The sequence below is a fragment of the Stegostoma tigrinum genome, unplaced genomic scaffold, assembly GCF_030684315.1.
Source record: "Stegostoma tigrinum isolate sSteTig4 unplaced genomic scaffold, sSteTig4.hap1 scaffold_143, whole genome shotgun sequence".
In the NCBI taxonomy this organism is placed as follows: Eukaryota; Metazoa; Chordata; class Chondrichthyes; order Orectolobiformes; family Stegostomatidae; genus Stegostoma; species Stegostoma tigrinum.
In genome coordinates, this window is record NW_026728088.1 from 546056 (window position 1) to 565504 (window position 19449).

Sequence of the window (19449 nt, forward strand, 5' to 3'; positions counted from 1 at the left end):
TGGAGGATCAGCAGTGTGAGAGAGCATGGGAAGGCACAATGGTTCAGTGGTTAGCACTGCTGCCTCACAGCGCACAAGACCCTGCTTCAATTCTGCCCTCCGGAGATAGTCTATGTGGAGTTTGCAAACTCTTCCGGCTTCCTGAAGTTGTTCTCGTTTCCTCCCACAGTCCAGAGATGTGCAGGTTCAGTGGACTGGCCGGGCTAAATTCCCCGTAGTGTTTGGCGATGCGTGGGTTATGGGAGGAGTGGGGTTGGTGGGATGCTTTGAGGTGCAGTGTGGACTTGTTGGGATGCAGGATCTGTTTCCACTTTGTAGGGGTTCTGTGAGCATTATGGTGCAGACACCACCATTAGGGAGATATATCACTGAGAAATACAAGTGGTTTTGGGACACTGTGGCTTGATGGGTTGAATGGCCATGGATTGATGACATCACTCTCCCTGACTCTGAGAGGGAGCGGTGGGAGAGAAACAATGGCTCATTTTGAACCCTCCCTTCTGCATTGTACTGTCTGCAGCCCCGCAACTCAGGACCGTTGGGGACGTCCATCAGTGAGTGAGTGTTTCACTCAGGTTCTGTTAATCTGGGACTGTTGGTGTCAGACATTAACTCCTGCTCTGGATGCAGCAAAGGAAAAGACTCCCGCATTGCAAAGGTGTTATTTGCAGGGTTGTTGTGTGCAGACAAATTTTGAACACCAAACAGGCTGCAAAGAAAGATCCCCTTTTAAGTTGTTGAAGGGACTAATCTCCAGTTTTGTCTTCTCTCTTTCACAGCAGCTCTCCAAGCTTCTGTCCGTCTCTGATAAATGTCATTCGACAGAAGTTCAAATTGTCATTTATTACTTGCTGCACAAGCCTGATTCCACAGCTCTGCTCCATCCCTCTTCCAGTGCTTGAAAGGGAGCGGTAGAGCATATACCATCTTCCAGCACTACCTGCCCATGGAGGGAAATTATTTGATGCATCTGCCAATGGAGTGAACCCTGTCCCAGCGGAAGGGACAAATAGAACCGTCCCAGGAACAGGGAGACAGAATGAGAAGATGCTCTTTGTGGTTTTCACTGCCTGAAGCAATGGGGAATAATTGTCCAATCAACATGTTCAGATATGTTATTACACACCTCTGGAGCAGCGAGAGCTTCGCCTCTGGTCGCCCACATCTGAGGTAGGGACACTACCACTGCGTGAGTGGCATCTGATTTATTGTTAAGTGGGGCTTCATCAGACTGGGTCATTAGTCTCGTGGTCTGATTGTCACTTCAGCTAGATGTCGTCAGTGCAAGAAGTTGCAGGTTCGAATCCTCTGTGAGGCTTTATTGCCTTTGACATGTGTTTCATTTTTAATATTTGGTAGAACATGGAGGCGGCTCTTTATGAAATCAATTTCAGATTATGATCGAAAGCGTCTTTGCTGTGAATATATTACATGCATCCACTTCACCTGAGGAAGGAGCCACACTCTGAAAGCTCCTGATTTCAGATAAACCTGTTCGTCTGTGACCTGATATCGTGTGACTCCTGACTTTATATCACATTCGGAGGAAAATGAGTCAAGTTTTAAACCATGTCTGCTCACAGTAAACTGGCTTCCTCATTGGGGATGATAAGCGCTATGTCAATGCAACTATGTCTCTTTCAACTGTCCTTAAATGAAAGTATCTGTTTACTGACCTTAGTCAATTGAAAGAAATTCTTGCTATCAGCTTAATCAAACTACCAAACCCCATCACTACCCACCCCCAACATTATAAGCGGCTCCAAAGTTGCCAGCTGGTCGTTGGAAATGTGGAAAGGAAACAAAACAGCGAACCCAGTCTCCAGCTTCGTAAATCTTTCATCACACTTTGTGATTCAGACTCAAGGGAAAGCAAAGGATCAACTTTCTGATTGAGCAGAATAAGGCAAGGCACCTTTCCCTTCTTTAAGGCACGGGGAGATTGATTCTGATGCTCTCGGTGTCATTAGCTGATCTGAGACATCGAAATAGTCAGAATTCAGTGTAAAGATCAGGAATACAAGTAGAATCTCGGCTCTGGCACGATCGGATACTTGGGAACAGACAAGAAGTGGAAAGGCTCGAAGGGAGGTGGCCCTGGGTTCAGGAGAGCTGGCTTCTTGTGACATGGATGTCTCTGCAGTGGGTGGAATAAGACTCTTTCTGTGTCTCCACAATGCATGCCCCAGACTTTGTTTTGGAAAAGTAAAACTGGCAAAAGACAATTGCTCTTCTTGTGAAATCACAGTCTTAATTTGAAATTTCATTGCCCATCCTTGTCCTTTTAGACTGAAGGAAACTCTCACTGGGCTGATTCTGGCCGATTCAGAGTGAGTGTTGTCTTTGTAACCAGGAACCTGTTGACAGCAACAAAAGGGAGCATTCGGCGGCTGCCCGGGGTTTGTGCTCCTCCCCCATTGTTCATCTGCCACTCTGCAGTTTATACTGCTTCACCTCGCTCTTCCGAACAAACATCACTCTCACCAGCTGCTTCCTGCCATTCCGAATGGTCCGCCTCAAACACGTGGAAGGGCGAACAGGAACGTGGAATTTCAGGGACATTTCTGGCCTGTGGAGGAAATGATATAGTCATAATTTCAGATAATCTTTTCAGGGCACCTTTCGATCTTGGAAGCAGAAGATGTAGAAAAATTACCAAAGGCCCCAGTGAGATTTGAACTCACGGCCCCTGGTTGACAAAACCAGTGCTCTAACCACTGAGCTATGGAGCCAGAAATGCAGGTGCAGGAAGAGAGTCTCATGTATTAGAAATGACAAAGTATTAGATAACTGGAGATGATTATAATCAAGACGTAACAAAACCAAAACACAGCAGAGCGGCATCACATGCAGAAGGATGGGAGAATGCAAGGCTGAATCAGATAGTGTCCTGAGTGACATAAACAAATCTTTCCTGCTAGTCCAGTGATTACAATTCAGTGCCTTCACTGTCATAGCCTGTTAATGGTTATCATTTACAGTAATAAATACGAAATATTGACTGATCTTCAGAAGCAGAATTACGTCACTGGTCAGTCAAAATCGATTCATTCCATGTTACAGTTCCACAGCAGCAATGCCAGCTGAAACTGCCTGGCGTGCAATAAGTTTAAAACAAGAACAGAGGGGAGGTCAGGAAAAGTGAAGGGCAATGGTAGTTTGTGAGAGGTGACTGGAGGCCAAATGGAGCCAGGCTCAATGTGGGTGCTGAAGACTAGTCCTCACTGTTTACACTGGTATACAGATCACATTGGATCAATCACACAAGGATCCTCCTTCGTGTGTTGTCCTTTGCACATCACAACTCGGGTCAGTGCCTCGAGGGGCTCGGATACTTTTAATTTGGCAACTAACTCAGGTCAGTGGTGCACAAACTAAGCTGTGTCAGGACACTATTTAAACGGGCCACCACTCATTGCAATGACCCAGACCTATGCAGAAAGAGGAAGAACACCAATACAAAATCTTCGCTCTGAATGGATATCCCTGCAATTTCATCCAAAGGTACTGACTAAACAGCAACACGAAGAGGACACATTATGCCCTAACACACTGGACACACTGCCACACATCAGGAACATATCAGAACTGACAACTTCTACGACCACTAGGAATTACGGTAGCACACAAGCCCAAAGGCATGCTACGACAAACATTCTCCAGGATTAAAGACACCATACCCACGACATGCAGAACTAACATTGTTTACAAAATACCGTGCAACGATTGCCACAAACATTATATCAGACAGACAGAAAGGAAACTAGCCATCAGTATGCATGAACATCAGCTGGCAGCAAAATGATATGACAAACTTTCCCTAATATCAGTACACCCGGATAATGAAGGCCATCAGTTTGACTGGGACAACATAACTGTAGAAGTGCAATCCAAACACAGACACACATGGGAATTCCTAGAGGCATGGTTCTTAATCCATAATGCAGTTGGCAAACATATAGAATTGGACCCCATATGCAACCCATACAGAACAGAATGCACAATGACAGAAGTTGCCGGAACAGACCGGGCAGTATAAATTCCAAGTGGAGGAGAACAACATCGCTTCTTCGGAAGTCTCACTCATGATGTTACCTCGCATGGTGACGAAAAGTCTGAATGAAAACAAGCCAGCTGGGTGAGCAAGTTTACAACTTTACTTGTTAACTTTACTGTTTAATATGTGTCTCAGTGTCAATCTTTGTAATATTATACACACACTGTTCTACCCGCTTCTCCCGCTGTACACAAGGTTTCCCCACAAAAGGCAGCTTTATGTGGAACACAAGCGGTTTCTCCTGACAATGGGTACCGTTGCCATGAGTTGGGATATGAAATAGACAGTGAGCTGAAGTAGCCCCACACTCATGTTACTCATTTACCTTTCAATTTCAATTTTCAATTTCCAAAAGCCAGCGACCCAATCACTTCCACTGCTGGGAACCTGACAAAAACAGCGCTGGGCAGACATTCCTCTTCGGAAGCGTCTGTCAATTTGCAAGGGTAGAAAAGCTGTCAACTTCAGTCGAGTGAGAGAGAATACAATATTCCAATCTTCCAATTCAAATTCAGATGCCGTATCAATTACTCCACTGGCTCCACACGTCTTGCTGCAGCTTTCATCCTGTCGATTGTGATGTAATCAGGGATACTGGCGGAAAAACCATTTGCAAGGTGAATATCCTGCAAAATAATCACCGTCGCTGCTGCACTTCAATGTTCCCCACTTTGTGAAGTGGTGAATGTCACTGGCAAACGAAACACATTAGCCCTCACGTGCCTGCTTCACTGTCACCTGTTTCTTTGCCACCTGTTTCTCTGCTGGAACTTGCCATTGTTTTATTCACAGTCATTGCAAAGTTCTGCCTCACATATCCATTTTTACTAAATTATCTCCTCGCAACTTAAAAACATCCCCTAGACTTGAAATCTCCCATCCTTGGGAAATGACAACCACAATTCATACTATCTACATGTCTCATTATTTTATGAACTTCTAACAGGCCGCCTCTCAACCTCCTGAGCACCAGCGAGAAAAGTCAATATCTATCCAACCTTTCTTTATAAATCAAAGCTTCCGTACCAGGCAACATCCTGGTAAACTTCTTCTTTACACTCGCCAGCTTCATAATATGCCTCCTGTAATTGTGCGACAGAAACCGCACACTGTATTCCAGAAGAGGTCTCATCAACATCCTGTGCAACATCAGTATGACTTCCCAACTCCGAAACTGAAACAATCGAGCAATGAAGGCTGCCGTGCCAAAAGACTGTTTAACCACTGTCTAAATGGGATGTAAACTTCAAATAATCATGTACCTGGATCCCCTAGGTCCATGAGTCGGCACCTTAACAGTGAGAGAAAGTCGGTGGGAGGATGAGGAATAGTTTTGAATTTCTTTGACCTCACATCTGAAGAAATTTATTGTACACATGCAGCTGAATAAGTTCAACAATTCATTCTCCATGAAGAACTATAAATGAACCTGAGCATTTTTCAATTAAAAAGTAATGTGAGACCCTCTCGAGTCAGAAGGAAGCCATCGCTGTTCTGTTCCTGAGCTTATATTACCCAACAAGCTCTGCATCATGTCCATATGAAGATGGATAAGGGAGAACCAGTGAATATAGTGTACCTGGACTTTCAGAAAGCCTTTGATAAAATCCCGCATAGGAGATTGGTGAACAAAATTAGGGCACATGGTATTGGGGGCAAAGTACTGAGTTGGATTGAAAATTGGCTGGCTGACATGAAGCAAAGTGTAGTGTTAAATGGGTCCCTTTCAGAATGGCAGGCAGTGACCAGTGGGGTACCACAAGGTTCAGTGCTGGGACCACAGCTGTTTACGATATATATTAATGATATAGACGAAGGCATTAGAAGTAATATTAGCAAATTTGCTGATGACACAAAATTGGGTAGAAGTGTGAAATGTGAGGAGGATGTTATGAGAATACAGGGTGAGTTGGACAAGCTAGGTGAGTAGACGGATGCGTGGCAGATGCAGTTTAATGTGGATAAATGTGTGGTTATACACTTTGGTGGCAAGAACAGGAAGGCAGATTACTACCTCAATGGAGTCAATGTCCGTAAAGGGGAAGTACAACGAGACCTCGGTGTTCTTGTACATCAGTCAATCAAAGCAAGCATGCAGGCACAGCAAGCAGTGAAGAAAGCTTATAGCATGCTGGCCTTCATAACAAGAGGAATTGAGTACAGGAGCAAAGAGGTCCTTCTGCAGCTGTACAGGGCCCTGGTGAGACTATACCTGGAGTATTGTGTGCTGTTTTGATCTCCAAATTTGAGGAAGGGCATTCTGGCTATTGAGGGAGTGCAGCGTAGGTTCACGAGGTCTATTCCTGGAATGGCGGGACTATCATATGTTGAAAGATTGGAGCGACTGGGCTTGTATACAATTGAGTTTAGAAGGATGAGAGGGGATCTGATTGAGACGTATAAGATTATTAAGAGATTGGACACTGTGGAGGCAGGAAGCATGTTTCTGCTGATGGGTGAGTCCAGAACCAGAAGACACAGTTTTAAAATAAGGGATAGGCCATTTAGAGCTGAGTTGAGGAAAAACGTCTTCACCCAGAGAGCGGTGGATATATGGAATACACTGCCCAGAAGGCAGTGGAGGCCAACTCTCTGGATACTTTCAAGGAAGAGATAGATAGAGCTCTTAAAGATAGTGGAATCAAGGGTTGTGGGGATAAGGCAGGAACAGGATACTGATTGTGGATGATCAGCCATGATCGGAATGAATGGTGGTGCTGGCTCGAAGGGCCGAATGGCCTGCTCCAGCACCTATTCTCTATTGTCTATTCATTCACCATATCCTGATACATGGACTTTGGATCACTCTCCAAAGGTATCAGTAACTATTGCGAATCCTCAGTTACATCTGGAGAATTTGTTGTTTGGCCTTTGTGAATCAGTGCAAGTCATGCAGTGAAGTTGCACTTGTAACGATGTTCGGTAAGGAGTTACCAAATGATCGTGAAAGAACAGTGATGTTTTCCAAAAGAACAATTTAAATGTTTTCACATTTTTGATTCAATCCAATGATCTGTCATATTACACAAGGTTGTGACAAAACAATATTTGATACCAGGCACTTATTAGGGCAAGTGACACAAAACTGGCCAAAGAAGTAGGTTTCAAGGAATATCCTGAACGAACAAAGGGACTTTGAAAACCGGGATGTTTAGGGAGTAAATTCAAGACCTTATGGCCTTGGAAACTGAAAACATGAAAAAGTTGGGAGAGGTAAAACCAGAAATCTACTGGAGGTTGGAAATCAGGGAGAACAAATGTCTTGAAGGAAAAAGCAAAAGAACAGTAGATGCTTGAACTTGGTAACACAAGCAGAAATTGATGAGAAACTCAGCTTATCTGGCAGTGCTTGTGGAGAGAGAGCAATATTATTGTTTTGTGTCCAGTGACCCTTCTTCAGATATATCCCAGAGGGGTTTGCAGCTGGACGGACTATCAAAGAAACGAGGTGTGACGACAAAATTTCAAAATAAGGATATGATTTTCAAAACCTTGGTGCTTTGCCACTCAGAAAATGTTTATGTTAGTGAGCACAGGATGGCAAAACTTGAAGATGTTAAAATCGGTGAGAATAAACACATGGGCAGCAGATTTTTGGATCATTTCAAGATTTCAGGGAAGTAGTATTAAGAAGCCGGCCGGGAGTGTGTTTGGGGAGTTAAGTCGAGAGGTAGCAAAGGAATGGATGAGAGTTTCAGCAGCAGATGAACTGAGATGCTGTTGAGGTTGAAATTGTATGTGGACATTGTGATAATGAGTGTGGGGGTGAGTAATGCGGTTGGAAGCTCATCTTGGGATGAAATATTGCACCGCGACTGTGACCAGTGTGTTACCTGCCAGTTACCAGGGGCAGGGATGGAGTCAGTGGCGAGAGAGTAGAATTTTGCTCAGAGCCTGGATTGATATTTTTCATTGTCTATTTATATGTGATCTACACCCCTTTTCAAACAGGAACGGACTTGGCAGCAGAACTAATTTGTGAACCAACTGTCAGCTTTCTTGAAACAAAGTGTGGAGTTTATCTGTTATGAAGCAAACTACAGTGACAAACTCAGACAGCTACTTACAGTTGAACGTGGATTATACTGCTAAAGTCAATAACTAGGCAGTAGAGCCGTGATCCAACAAATTGGAGTTTTTGCAGGCTCGGTCTTCAAACTTTTTTTTCTGTCTTGGGCTTTTATCTTCTGATTCTCCTTGCTTTCCATTGCACAGACCTTTCTTGAGAATCTCTTTTATGCTTGTTCTTTTTTGATTAACCTCCCGCTCTGCCCAATCACAGTTCATATGAACAACACTCACCTCACGAAACCACGTGATGTTCTTCATGTTCATAATTATTCCCTTTACATCTTACCCGAGGACTGCTCGACCTGTATTTATTATCCTTATTTCACCGCCATTTCTCTATTCGCTGACAGAGCGGTATCAAAAATATCTTTAGCTTTGAGCTTCCAGAAGCCTTTTCAATCGCGACTGATTAAAAAATAACAAAAGAACTGGGATGTTGTAAACCAGGAACAAAAACAAAGTTGCTGGAAAAGCTCAGCAGGTCTGGCAGCATCTGTGAAGGTGAAAAGACAGAGTTAACGTTTCGGGTGCAGTGGCCCTTCCTCAGAGCGACTTAGTAAAACCCCAGGATCGCTAATGGAACAATCTTTCTCATCCAGTTCTCAGTCTCATTTGTCTCAAAATACAACATTGTGACGACGATCATTTGCTTCGAACAATAACACAAAGCACTGCGCATGCTCAGCTCACAGTGAAGTCTGGCTGATTGATCAATGCGCGACCAATAGAAGCACAGGTGTGCCGCGCAGGACAGCGCGAATGTCGCCCAATCGGAATGAAGAGAGGGCGGGATCAGTGAAAACCACGTGATCATCCACGACAGCGGTCCAGAGTCGCTGAGATAACCGGAACTGCTGAGGCCGGAGAATTCGAGATAACACGGTGTGCAGCTGGATGAACACAGCAGGTCAAGCTGTACCAGAGGAGCAGGAAAGCTGACGTTTCGGGCTTGGATCTTTCGTTGAGACCAAGATTTGTGCAACTGAGGTAAGAGCAGGCCGCGGTAAAGAAAGCAAAACGGCAGAAAGCTGGAGGGAAGTGATATTCGTATGGGTTTCGAAGTTTTACAAACAGTTAGTGCACGTCGGAAAACACACATTTGAAACTCCCAGACTCACGTTTGCAGAAAACAAATCAATGCCTCAGATGACGATAGGCCCCTGTGACCGCCACCATCTTTATTGGGGGCAATGATCCGCGGGGCGCATGCGCGACAGCTTTAACTTTGAAAGAGCCGGGGTGAAGCTGGGCGCATGCGCAGCCGCCTCCAGCTGAACGTGAGAGAACAAGGTGTGGATCTGGAGGAACACAACAGGACAGGCAGCATCAGAGGGGCAGGAAAACTGGCATTTTCGGGCCTACACCCTTCAGAAATGGGGAAGGGGAAGGGGATACTGAAATAAACAGGGAGAGAGGGGGAGACAGATGGAGAGGAGACAGATAAGTTAAAGAGGTGGGGATGGAGCAGGTAAAGGTGAATGGAGGAGGGGATAGATGAGAGGAAGAACAGGTTAGGGAGGTGGGGATGAGGAGTTGTTTATTGCGAACTGAGTGTAGGTGTTCTGTAAAGTGGTCCCCAAGCCTCTGCTTGGTTTCCCTGATGTAGATGAGGCCACAACGGGTACAGCGGATGCAGTATACCACATTAGCACCTGCATTTCCCCATGCGTCGAGCTTTTCAGCCATCTGTTATTTCCTGTCCTGCAGGTCTGACCAGGTCCCCTCTACTGACCCCCTTATGCGCTTAGGTGAACTTCTTCTCATCGTCAACAACTTCTCTATCAACTCCTCCCACCTCCTACAGACAAAGGGGATGGCCATGGGTACCCACATGGGCCCAAGCTATGCCTGCCTCTTTGTCAGAACAATCCCTCTTCCGTACATACACTGGCTCTGAACCCCACGTCTTCGTCCGGGACATGGATTACTGTATCGGCACTGCCTCGTGCTCCCACGAGGAGCTCGAACAGTTTGTCCACTTCACCGACACCTACCACCCCAAGCTTAAGTTCACCTGAGCCATCTCTTAACACCTCTCTCACCTTCTTGGACCTCTGTTTCCATCTTAGGCAACCGTCTAGAGACCAATATCCATTTCAAGCCCACCGACTCTCTCAGCTACCTAGAATACACCTCCGCCAACCCACTGCCCTCCAAAAAATGCCATCTCCTATTCCCAATTCCTTCACCTCCGCCGCATCTGCTCCCAGGATTCCACTCCCGTACGTCTGATGTTGTTTCTTTTCAAGGACCGCAACCCCACCCCCCACCTCTTTTCACCCGCAGTGATCGAGAATGCCCTTGACCGTGTCTCCTGCATTTTTCCACAACTCCTAACTCGCACACCGTCCCTGCAATAACAACCGAAAAAGAATCTCCCTCATCCTCACGTACCACCCCACCAATCACTGGATCCACCGCATCATCGTCTGACATTTCCGCCATCAGCAATACGACCCCAACACCAAAGACACTTTCCCTCCCCACCCTTGCCTGTTTTTCGGAGGGACCACACTCTCCATAAATCCCTTGTCCACTCCACACTCCCCTCCAGCCCCACCACACCTGGCACTCTTCCCTGCAAATGTAGGAAGTGCTACACTTGCCCCCACACCACCTCCCTCACCCCCATCCCAGGTCCCAAGAAGACTTTCTACATCAAGCAGATGTTCACCTGCACATCTGCTAATGTGGTATACTGCATCCCCTGTACCCGTTGTGGCCTCCTCTACATTGGGGAAACCCAGTGGAGGCTTGGGGACCACTTTGCAGAACACCTACACTCGGTTCACAATAAACAACTGCACCTCCCAGTCGTGAACCATTTCAACTCACCGTCCCTTTCCTCAGACGAAATGCCTATCCTGGGCCACCTGCAGTGCCACAATAATGCCACCCAAGGGTTGCACGAACAGCAACTCGTATTCTGCCTGGCAACCCTGCAGCCCAATGGTGTCAATGTGGATTTCACAAGCTTCAAAATCTCCCCTCCCCCAACTGCATCTCAAAACTAGCCCAGGTTGTCTCTGCTTCCCTAACCTGTTCTTCCTCTCTCCTATTCCCTCCTCCCACCTCAAGCTGCACCCCTATTTCCTGCCGACTGACCTATCACCTCCCCAACTCACCACCGATACTCACCTTTACCTGCTCCATACTGGCCTCTTTGACTTGTTTGTCTCCTCTCCACATATCTTTTCTCTCCATCTTTGATCTGTCTCCCCCTGTCTCCCTATTTAGTTCAAAAACCTCTTTCCCCTCCCCCACTTCTGATGAAGGGTCTAGGCCCGAAACGTTAGCTTTCCTGCTCCTTGGCCTGCTGTGTTCCTCCAGCTCCACAACTTGTTATCTTGGATTCTCCAGCATCTGCAGTACCTATTGTCTCTTATCCAAGAGAAATGTTTGTTTCTTCTGGATTTCTTTCCCAGAGTGTGGCATAATAGCAGCTCGCACTGCTCTTAGTCACTTCTGTACTCCCTGATCACCTTTGTCGGTGCTTAATCTCTTCAGTCTCTAATGATGGATATATTTGATCTCTGTAGTGTTTTACTGTTACTTCCTTATACCTTTCTTTTGCCAATAAATTTTCCACTGCTCCCCACCCCCTCACCATGTGCTGCTGTCTTACCAGATTAATTTTTGAATGGTATCTTTCACAGTCAGGAAATATTTTCCCAGAAAGAGAGTGCATTTTTCTTCCATTTCAGACCACCAAATTCGGCAGCATTTTTATTCTGTGTCATTCATTTTGCACTTCTGCAACATTTGCTCTGTTTCTCCTTCCACAGATACCAGCGATCATTGCCAAAGCCCTGTTGCCTGTGGAGAAGTTTAACTTTCGTGTCTTGCTGCAGCTTGTATGATGAAGGTGCTCCCACAATGCGGCCATTTGAGAAGTTACAGATCATTCTTCTAGCAATACTGAAGAGCTAACAGTGTGTGTCCAAATCAACAAACAATTTGTATTTTTATCATGTTTTATAATTTCACAAAAATATCATCAAGAAACTTTTGACGTAAGGCCATATTAGGTCAGGTGACCAAAAGTAACTAAATTTTCAGGTTTTCCTGACTATCTTAAAGAAGGTAAGCAAGCCTAAGAAGTTTATCATGGGAATTCCAGACCATGTTGCCTGGCAACTGCAGAAACAGCCTCCAATAGTGAAGGGATGATTAAGCGCATTGTTGGAGTCTGGAACTAAATGAGTTATCGAAGTCTTGAAGGTTGTGTGGTGCAGGGAGATAGGGCTCATCACAGCCAGGAATTAAATCAAGGATGAGAATTTTAAATTGTTGCTTATAAATAGGAGCCTTTGTCGGTCAGGGAGCACAGCAGTGATGGTGAACAGGTCTTGGTACAAATGAACATGTGTGCAGCAGAATTTTAGGTATTCTTGAGGTTACAAGGATGTTGAATGTGGGAGGCCGACTGGCAGTGAGTTTGGATAGTTACGTCTAGAGGTAACACAGGAATAGATGAGAGGCTCAGCAGATGAGCTGAAACTAAGGTGTCACTGTCGGGTCATTGTCACTGAAGTGGAAATAAGTGGTTTTTGTGCAGGACTCTGCAGTTACCCTCACCTCACCTCAGGATTCAGCTGTTTGTGAATTTGTGGATCAAGTCTGTAATAAGATCAGGAACCGAGTGCTCGCCATGACTCAAACTGGGTGTCACTGAGCAGGTTACTGCTGAGTAAATGCTGCTTAATACTGCTGTTGACAACACCTTCCATCACTTTACTGACGATAGAGAGTAGATTGCTTGAGGGGAAATTGGTCGGGTTGGATATGCTGTGTTTTTGTGCTGAACAGACCTGGGCAGTTTTCCAAATTGTCAATAGATGCCAGCGCTGCAGCAGGACTGAAACAGTTTGGCTTGGCGCTCACAAGCTCCAGAGCACTAGTCATCGGTACTATTGCCAGAGTGTTGCCAGGGTCCGCAACCTTTCATTCATTTATTAATATTATTTGAAATGAATCAAATTGGATGAAAACTCACATCTCTGATGTCGCGGACCTCTGGAGAAGGTGATATGGATCATCCAGTTGGCATTTTTGGCTGAAATTTGCTGCAGTCTTATCTTTTGCGTGTATAGGTTGGGCTCCTCTGTCAGTCAGGATGGGGATTTTTGGCATGCTTCCTCTATAATGAGTTGCTTAATTGTCCATCACCATTCTCGATTGGGTGTGGCAGAACTGCAGAGCTTACATCTGATCTATTGGTTAGGGGTGGCTCAGCTCTAACTCTTGCTGCTTATGCTATTTGGCATGCAGATAGTCCTGTTTAGTAGTTTTACCAGGTTGGCACCTTATTTTTAGGTATGCCTGGTGCTGCTCTCGTCATGCCCTCCGATACTATCCATTCAACCAGTGTTGATCCCTTGGATCAATGCTAATGGTTGACTGTAGGATATGCCGAGCCACGAGGTTACAGACTGTGCCGGATTAAGTTCTGCTGCTGTTGATGTTCCACAAAGCCTCATAGATATCTGGTTTTGAGTTCCTGTGTCTGTTCCAAGTCTGTCCCTTTCAGCTGAAGTTCGTGCCACCCAACGCAATGGAGGGTATTGTATCAGCGACAATGGGAACTGCAGATGCTGTAGAATCCAAGATAATAAAATGTGAGGCTGGATGAACACAGCAGGGCCAGCAGCATCTCTGATGAAGGGTCTAGGCCTGAAAAGTCAGCTTTTGTGCTCCTGAGATGCTGCTGGCCCTGCTGTGTTCATCCAACCTCGCATTTTATTATCATGCAATTGGGGTATTCTCAAGTTTAACATGATGCTTTGTCTCCACAGGACGACGTGCTGGTCGCTGTTATCAATCCTGTCACGGACAGGTGCATCTGCAGCTGGGAAATTTGTGACGATGAGACCAGCTATGTTTTTCCCTTCTGTTTGTTGTGGCACCACCTGCTGCAGTCGCAGCCAGGCAGCTTTGTCCTTGAGGACCTGACCAGCTTGATTGGTAATCCTGCTGCAAACTACTCCTGATGGTGGGCATTGAGTACATTTAGTACCATTCACACTCGCAGTGCTTCCTCCAAGTGCTGTTCAACATGGAGTTTTTTTTCCAATTAAAATTCACTCTTGGGATATGGAAATCACCAGCTGGACCAGTGTTTATTGACCAGAAGGCAGTTAATAGTCAACCGCGTTGCTGTGGGTTTGGAGTCATATGTATTGCAGACCAGGTAAGGATGGCAGATTTCCTTCCCAAAAGGATGCAAATGAACCAGATGAGTCTTCCCTGATAATCAGCAATGGTTTCATGGTCATCATTAGACTCGTAATTCCAGATAATTACTTAATTCAGGTTTCACCATCTGCCATGGCAGGATTCGAACCCAGGTCCGTAGAATGCTATCTGGGTCTCTGGATTAATAATCTAGCAATAATACTGCTACCAATTTATCAACCGAGGAAGGATGATACATGGTAACCAGCAGGAGCCATGAGACTTCCAGGCGTCGATGTCGAGTACTCTCAGGACAAATAATCTAGTCAGAATAGCACTGTACTGCCACGCCTGCCGGGTCTGTCCTGCTCGTGGGACAGGCCTTCACTGAGGACAGTGGTGATGTGTCGTTATCTGTAAGGTTAGTTTCCATGAGTCTGATGCTGTTTTGTTGTCTAGACTTTGAGTCACCTCTCCAAGTTTTGCCGCTAGCCCCCAGATATGAGTAAGGAGGAGTTTGTGGGGTCGATAGGACTAATTCTACAGATGTCTTTCCTTGTGCTTTGGTAGATGCCAAGTGGGCCACCCAGCTTCATACCTGTGTTGAGATTTTGCAACTGAGTGGCTTGGTTGGCAAATTTCTTTACCTGAAGGACATTAGATTTTTTTGTTTTTGTTTTCTGCCATTAGCAATGGTTCCATGGCAACCAGCTGATTCTTAATTCCAGTTTTGTTTAAATTGAATTCAAATTCCACCATTTGCTGAGATGGGATTCAACCCAGACTTCTGTACATTTTAATATTCCAGATAAAAGTTAATATCACCAATGCAGGCTTTGTTCCTTTGCAAAACGCTGTCCATCATCCTGTCTCCTCCATCCTCCCCTCCAACAGCAAGTGAGGGAGAAACATGGAGTTTCTATGTCATAAGATTGAGGCAATCCAATCAGCTGCCTTTACTGCTTCCCTCTCTTCCATGAGCCCACCAAACCAAATTGCCTGGCACGTTGCTCCTCGTTTTAGGCTTAAACTTGGATCTTTGTCCAGTGTCATGTCAAGTCTTATCAGAACTTATCCTAACCCTTTTCCCTGTTCTCTTAAACTCCAAACATTCTAACTCTCTCTCTTATTTCTCCTCCTCCTTGCCTTTCCCCCGCCCCCATGCCAATTCACAGATATTGTTACTTGTTCCGTCTGCTTCTCCTTTCTGGCTATGTCCCATTCATCCCATTCTGTTTAAAACCAATGATTGACCTCACCATCATTGGAAAATCCCACTCCATCTCCACTCCTGCCTGAAATCAATGTTGTCGTTGTCCCTCAAGGGTCTATCCTTGGTCCATCCTGTTTCTCACCGACATACTGCCAGGAGGTGAGGTCTTCCACAAGCACTGTGTCAGGTTTTGCATGTATTCTACAATGTTCAGATCTAACTCCCCCCTCATCACTCTCCTTTGCTCCACTGTTACTCAATTATAAAACTGCTTATCATACTTCCACTACTTGATTAGCTGAAATCTCCTCCAATAACACTTTGTGATAGTTAAACACGTTCCCTTCATTTGTTATTACAAATTACTTTTCCTTACTACTGTACTGAATCCATCCCTCTCGCTGGGAACTGTCTGAGGTTGAACTGCACTCTTCTCAATAATGTTCTCACATCTGGCCTCACGATGAACACCCTAACATACATCTTCTCAATCACATATCAGAAATGTCAATCTCTAAAATGCTCCTTCTCTCCACCTCACTCCAGCTCATTTGCGACTGAAACCCCTCACCCATGTCTGTATGGCCTTAAACTTGACGATTCCAAAAGAGAACCCTCTATTGTCTGCCTGATCAGGAATCTGCTCCCACGATGGGAAATATCCCCTCAGCATTTACCCTGTAAACCCACTTAAGAATCCTATATTTTTAATTAGCTCGTCTCTCAGTCTTCAATAATCTAAATAGTAGATTCCAGGCCTGTTTAGTCTTAGCTTAAATGATAGTCCCTCCAAACCAGTGATCATGCTAGTCCATCTTGACTGAAATGCCTCCAGTGAAGTGATATACTTGCTCGAATAAGTGGACCAAAAACCTGCTCGCATTCCTCCAGATGTTGTCTTGCCAGCAATTTGTACATTTGCCCGAAGACATGTATTCCAAACTTTGATACTGCAAACGCCTTGACATGAGGGATAACATCCCATTATCCGTCCTAATTACCTGTTGCGACTGTGCGCTTGCTTCGTGTTTCCTGCACAATTATTCCTGAGCCCCATTGTGTTACAGTTTTCCAGTTTTTACGTTTTAAATAACACTGTTCTTTGGTCGTCTCCTCAAATGAACAACTTCACATTTTCCCACAGTTGTACTCCATTTGCCAACTTGTCGCCCGTTTATCAATGTCTCTCCATAAACTGTAACCCTCATGGAACTTGACTGTTATCCCCTTTTTTTATGAGATCCTCCCTCATTCTTTTTGTTGGGAGCACTGGGTAACATGGCGCATATGTAATTGCTGTCTTTTTAAGGGACATTCTTTTGAATGACCAGAGGCTTACTGTCCATTGCTCAGAATCGAGACACTTGTCCATCAAGCTGCATCAGCTTTTCCGGCCCAATGTCTCATTGTGGCAGTGCAGCAGCACAGAAGGAAAGAATAGGAAGCGAATCCTGCTGCCTGCATCTCACTAAATCTCGGGCATTCTTTGCCATGTGTCAAACACCTGCTGATCTGTTTAGTGACATGAAGTCCCAAGGTGGACACTCCGAGAAGCCAAAATAGATTTCCCCTGAATCAGCTGCTGACCTCCACAAGGGATAATGTGTAGCAGGGAAAATGCACAGTTATCCTCGGCCAGGAGGAGGGGATGTTGTGAATTTCTAACCGGACTGACTGATGGATTTTATGAATTTGCGTTACAGTATATTACAAGTGGACTTTCAGATGGGAATCTCAATAATTGTAACACCAAACTCTGACAGAATTACTCAATTCATCAGGACCTGGATATTCGCATTATGTGAGTATTGTGTTCCTGCTCATTTCCCATTTGCCACGTAAAATTTCTCTTTTAAATCACCCCATTCTCTCAATAGATCATCCCTTAAACTTTCAATATATGTCCTGTAATCATTTGTCTGGTCAGTTGATGAGTGGGTGTACGTTTTATCATCGTAATGTAAATCTCTTGTAAACATCTGTCAAAGGTTCCCTCAAAATACTTTGTTACAAGGAGAATAATCTCAGTTTCCCCAAACACCTGATTCCCCAATGACTGACTGTTTGTTTGCTGTCGATAAGGCACTCATCCGGCTTGTGTTGAAACATTTTCCACTTCCCTGCATCAGTGCAGCCCTGATAATGTGAACGAAAGTGAACATCCTCCAGATGAAGCACTGTGTCAGAGTGGTGTGCAATCCACCACATTCAACGTTCCCCTCTACACCACCGAGGCAAAGTGGCATCATTGTGCCAAAGGTAAAGTCACTGCAGTCCTACCTGACCATCGGGCTGGTTTAACCTGAAGATTACCACACCCCAGGTAAGGGGAGAAGTTGAGAAGGAGAGCTCATCTATTGGAGATGGATATTCTCAATATGTACCAGCAACGCCCAAGTCACATGAAAGAATAATGTTTCAAAAAAAAAGCCCTAACCATGCAACTAAAAACCCTCTCGCTACAAACCATTCTGTTAAATCTCCTCCGCCCCCTATCAGGGACCCTCCCGTCCTTCACAGTGTGTGGGGGATCTTTGGTTTGCACAGACTCAGCTCGTCTCTGCTCCTGTCTGTGATGTCATCATGCTGTGACAATGGCACTGAACCTCACTGTCTGTGAGGGTGGTAGGCACAGCGATCCTCATAGCGTTTAAGGCATATTTAGATGCCCACTTGTGATGCCAACGCAGAGAAGTCTAAGGGCCAAGTGCTGGAAAATTAGATTAGAATAGTTAGGTTGTGGTTTTTAACTGGCACAGGCTGGATGGGCCACAAAGCCTTTTTCTGGACTGTAGACCTCCGAGGCAGTTCACGTAGAAAGATGCCCAGCAATATTTCAAGCCATTTCAGAAAATGAGATATTAGAATGAATGACTCATGATTGCTCAGTGTTTTCTGGAGAAAAGTGAGGTACAAAGATGAAGTGGTTTACCAGGAAATTCTGGAGCTTGAATCCCAGGAAATTGCAAGTGCCACCATCAAGTGGAGGAATAAAAATGGGGCATCATCATTAGGACTGTATTAGAGGAAGGGACATATTGAGATTTGTGAGGCTGGAGAATATTAGAGACAGGAAGGTTTCTGAGACTGGAGAAGATTTCAAAAGTCGGGAAAAGTGAGGTTGGAGGAGGTTACAGAAATGGTGAGGATTGTGAGGCTGGATTAGATGCCAAACAAAGGGAGGTTTGTGAGGGTGAAGACAATTACAGCGCTGAGGAAGTTTATATGGGCTGGAGGAATTTACAGAGACAGGAGGGTGTTGAACAAAGAACGAAGAAAATTACAGCACAGGAACAGGCCTTTCAGCCCTCTAAGCCTGTGCCAATCCAGATCCTCTATCCGAACCTGTCACCTATTTTCCAATGATCTGTATCCCTCTGCTCCCTGCCCATTCGTGTATCTGTCTAGATACATCTTAAATGACGCGGTCGTGCCCACCTCTACCACCTTCGCTGGCAATGTGTTCCAGGCACACTCCACCTGCTGTGTAAAGAATTTACCACACATATCCCCCTTAAACTTTCCCCTCTCACCTTGAAACTGGAGGAGATTAGAGGTGAGGTTTGTGAGACTGGAGGAATCTACAGAGATGGTGAGAGTTTTGAGGCTAGAGAGGGATTCCAACGATAGGCAGGTCGTGAGGCTGGAGAGGGATTTCAGCAATGTGGAGGGTGGTGAGGCTCGAGGTGATGGCTGCAGTAGTGCAAGGAGTGAGGCATGAGGGTCATTCTCATGATAGGGAGGTTGGTGAGGTTTGCGATATGATTCCTGCAATAGAGAGGGTGGTGAGGCCTCAGGGCAGGTTATCGTCTTAAACAGCACAGTGGAGTACACAGCACATGGAGTGCAGCAGTTACAGGAAGTGGTTCAACAACACTTTCTCCAAATCAAATAAAAATGGGCAATCAATATTAGTCTGTGCAGCAAAGGCCAC

The 19449-nt window shown here is 45.3% G+C and overlaps 1 non-coding gene across 1 annotated transcript; it reads right to left on the reverse strand.

Annotated features, from left to right (window-relative positions):
• Positions 1-2659: 2659 nt before the first annotated feature.
• Positions 2660-2732, reverse strand: trnat-ugu (transfer RNA threonine (anticodon UGU)). The gene has a single exon. It is a non-coding gene; the product is annotated as a tRNA-Thr (tRNA).
• Between the last annotated feature and the right edge of the window lie 16717 nt (positions 2733-19449).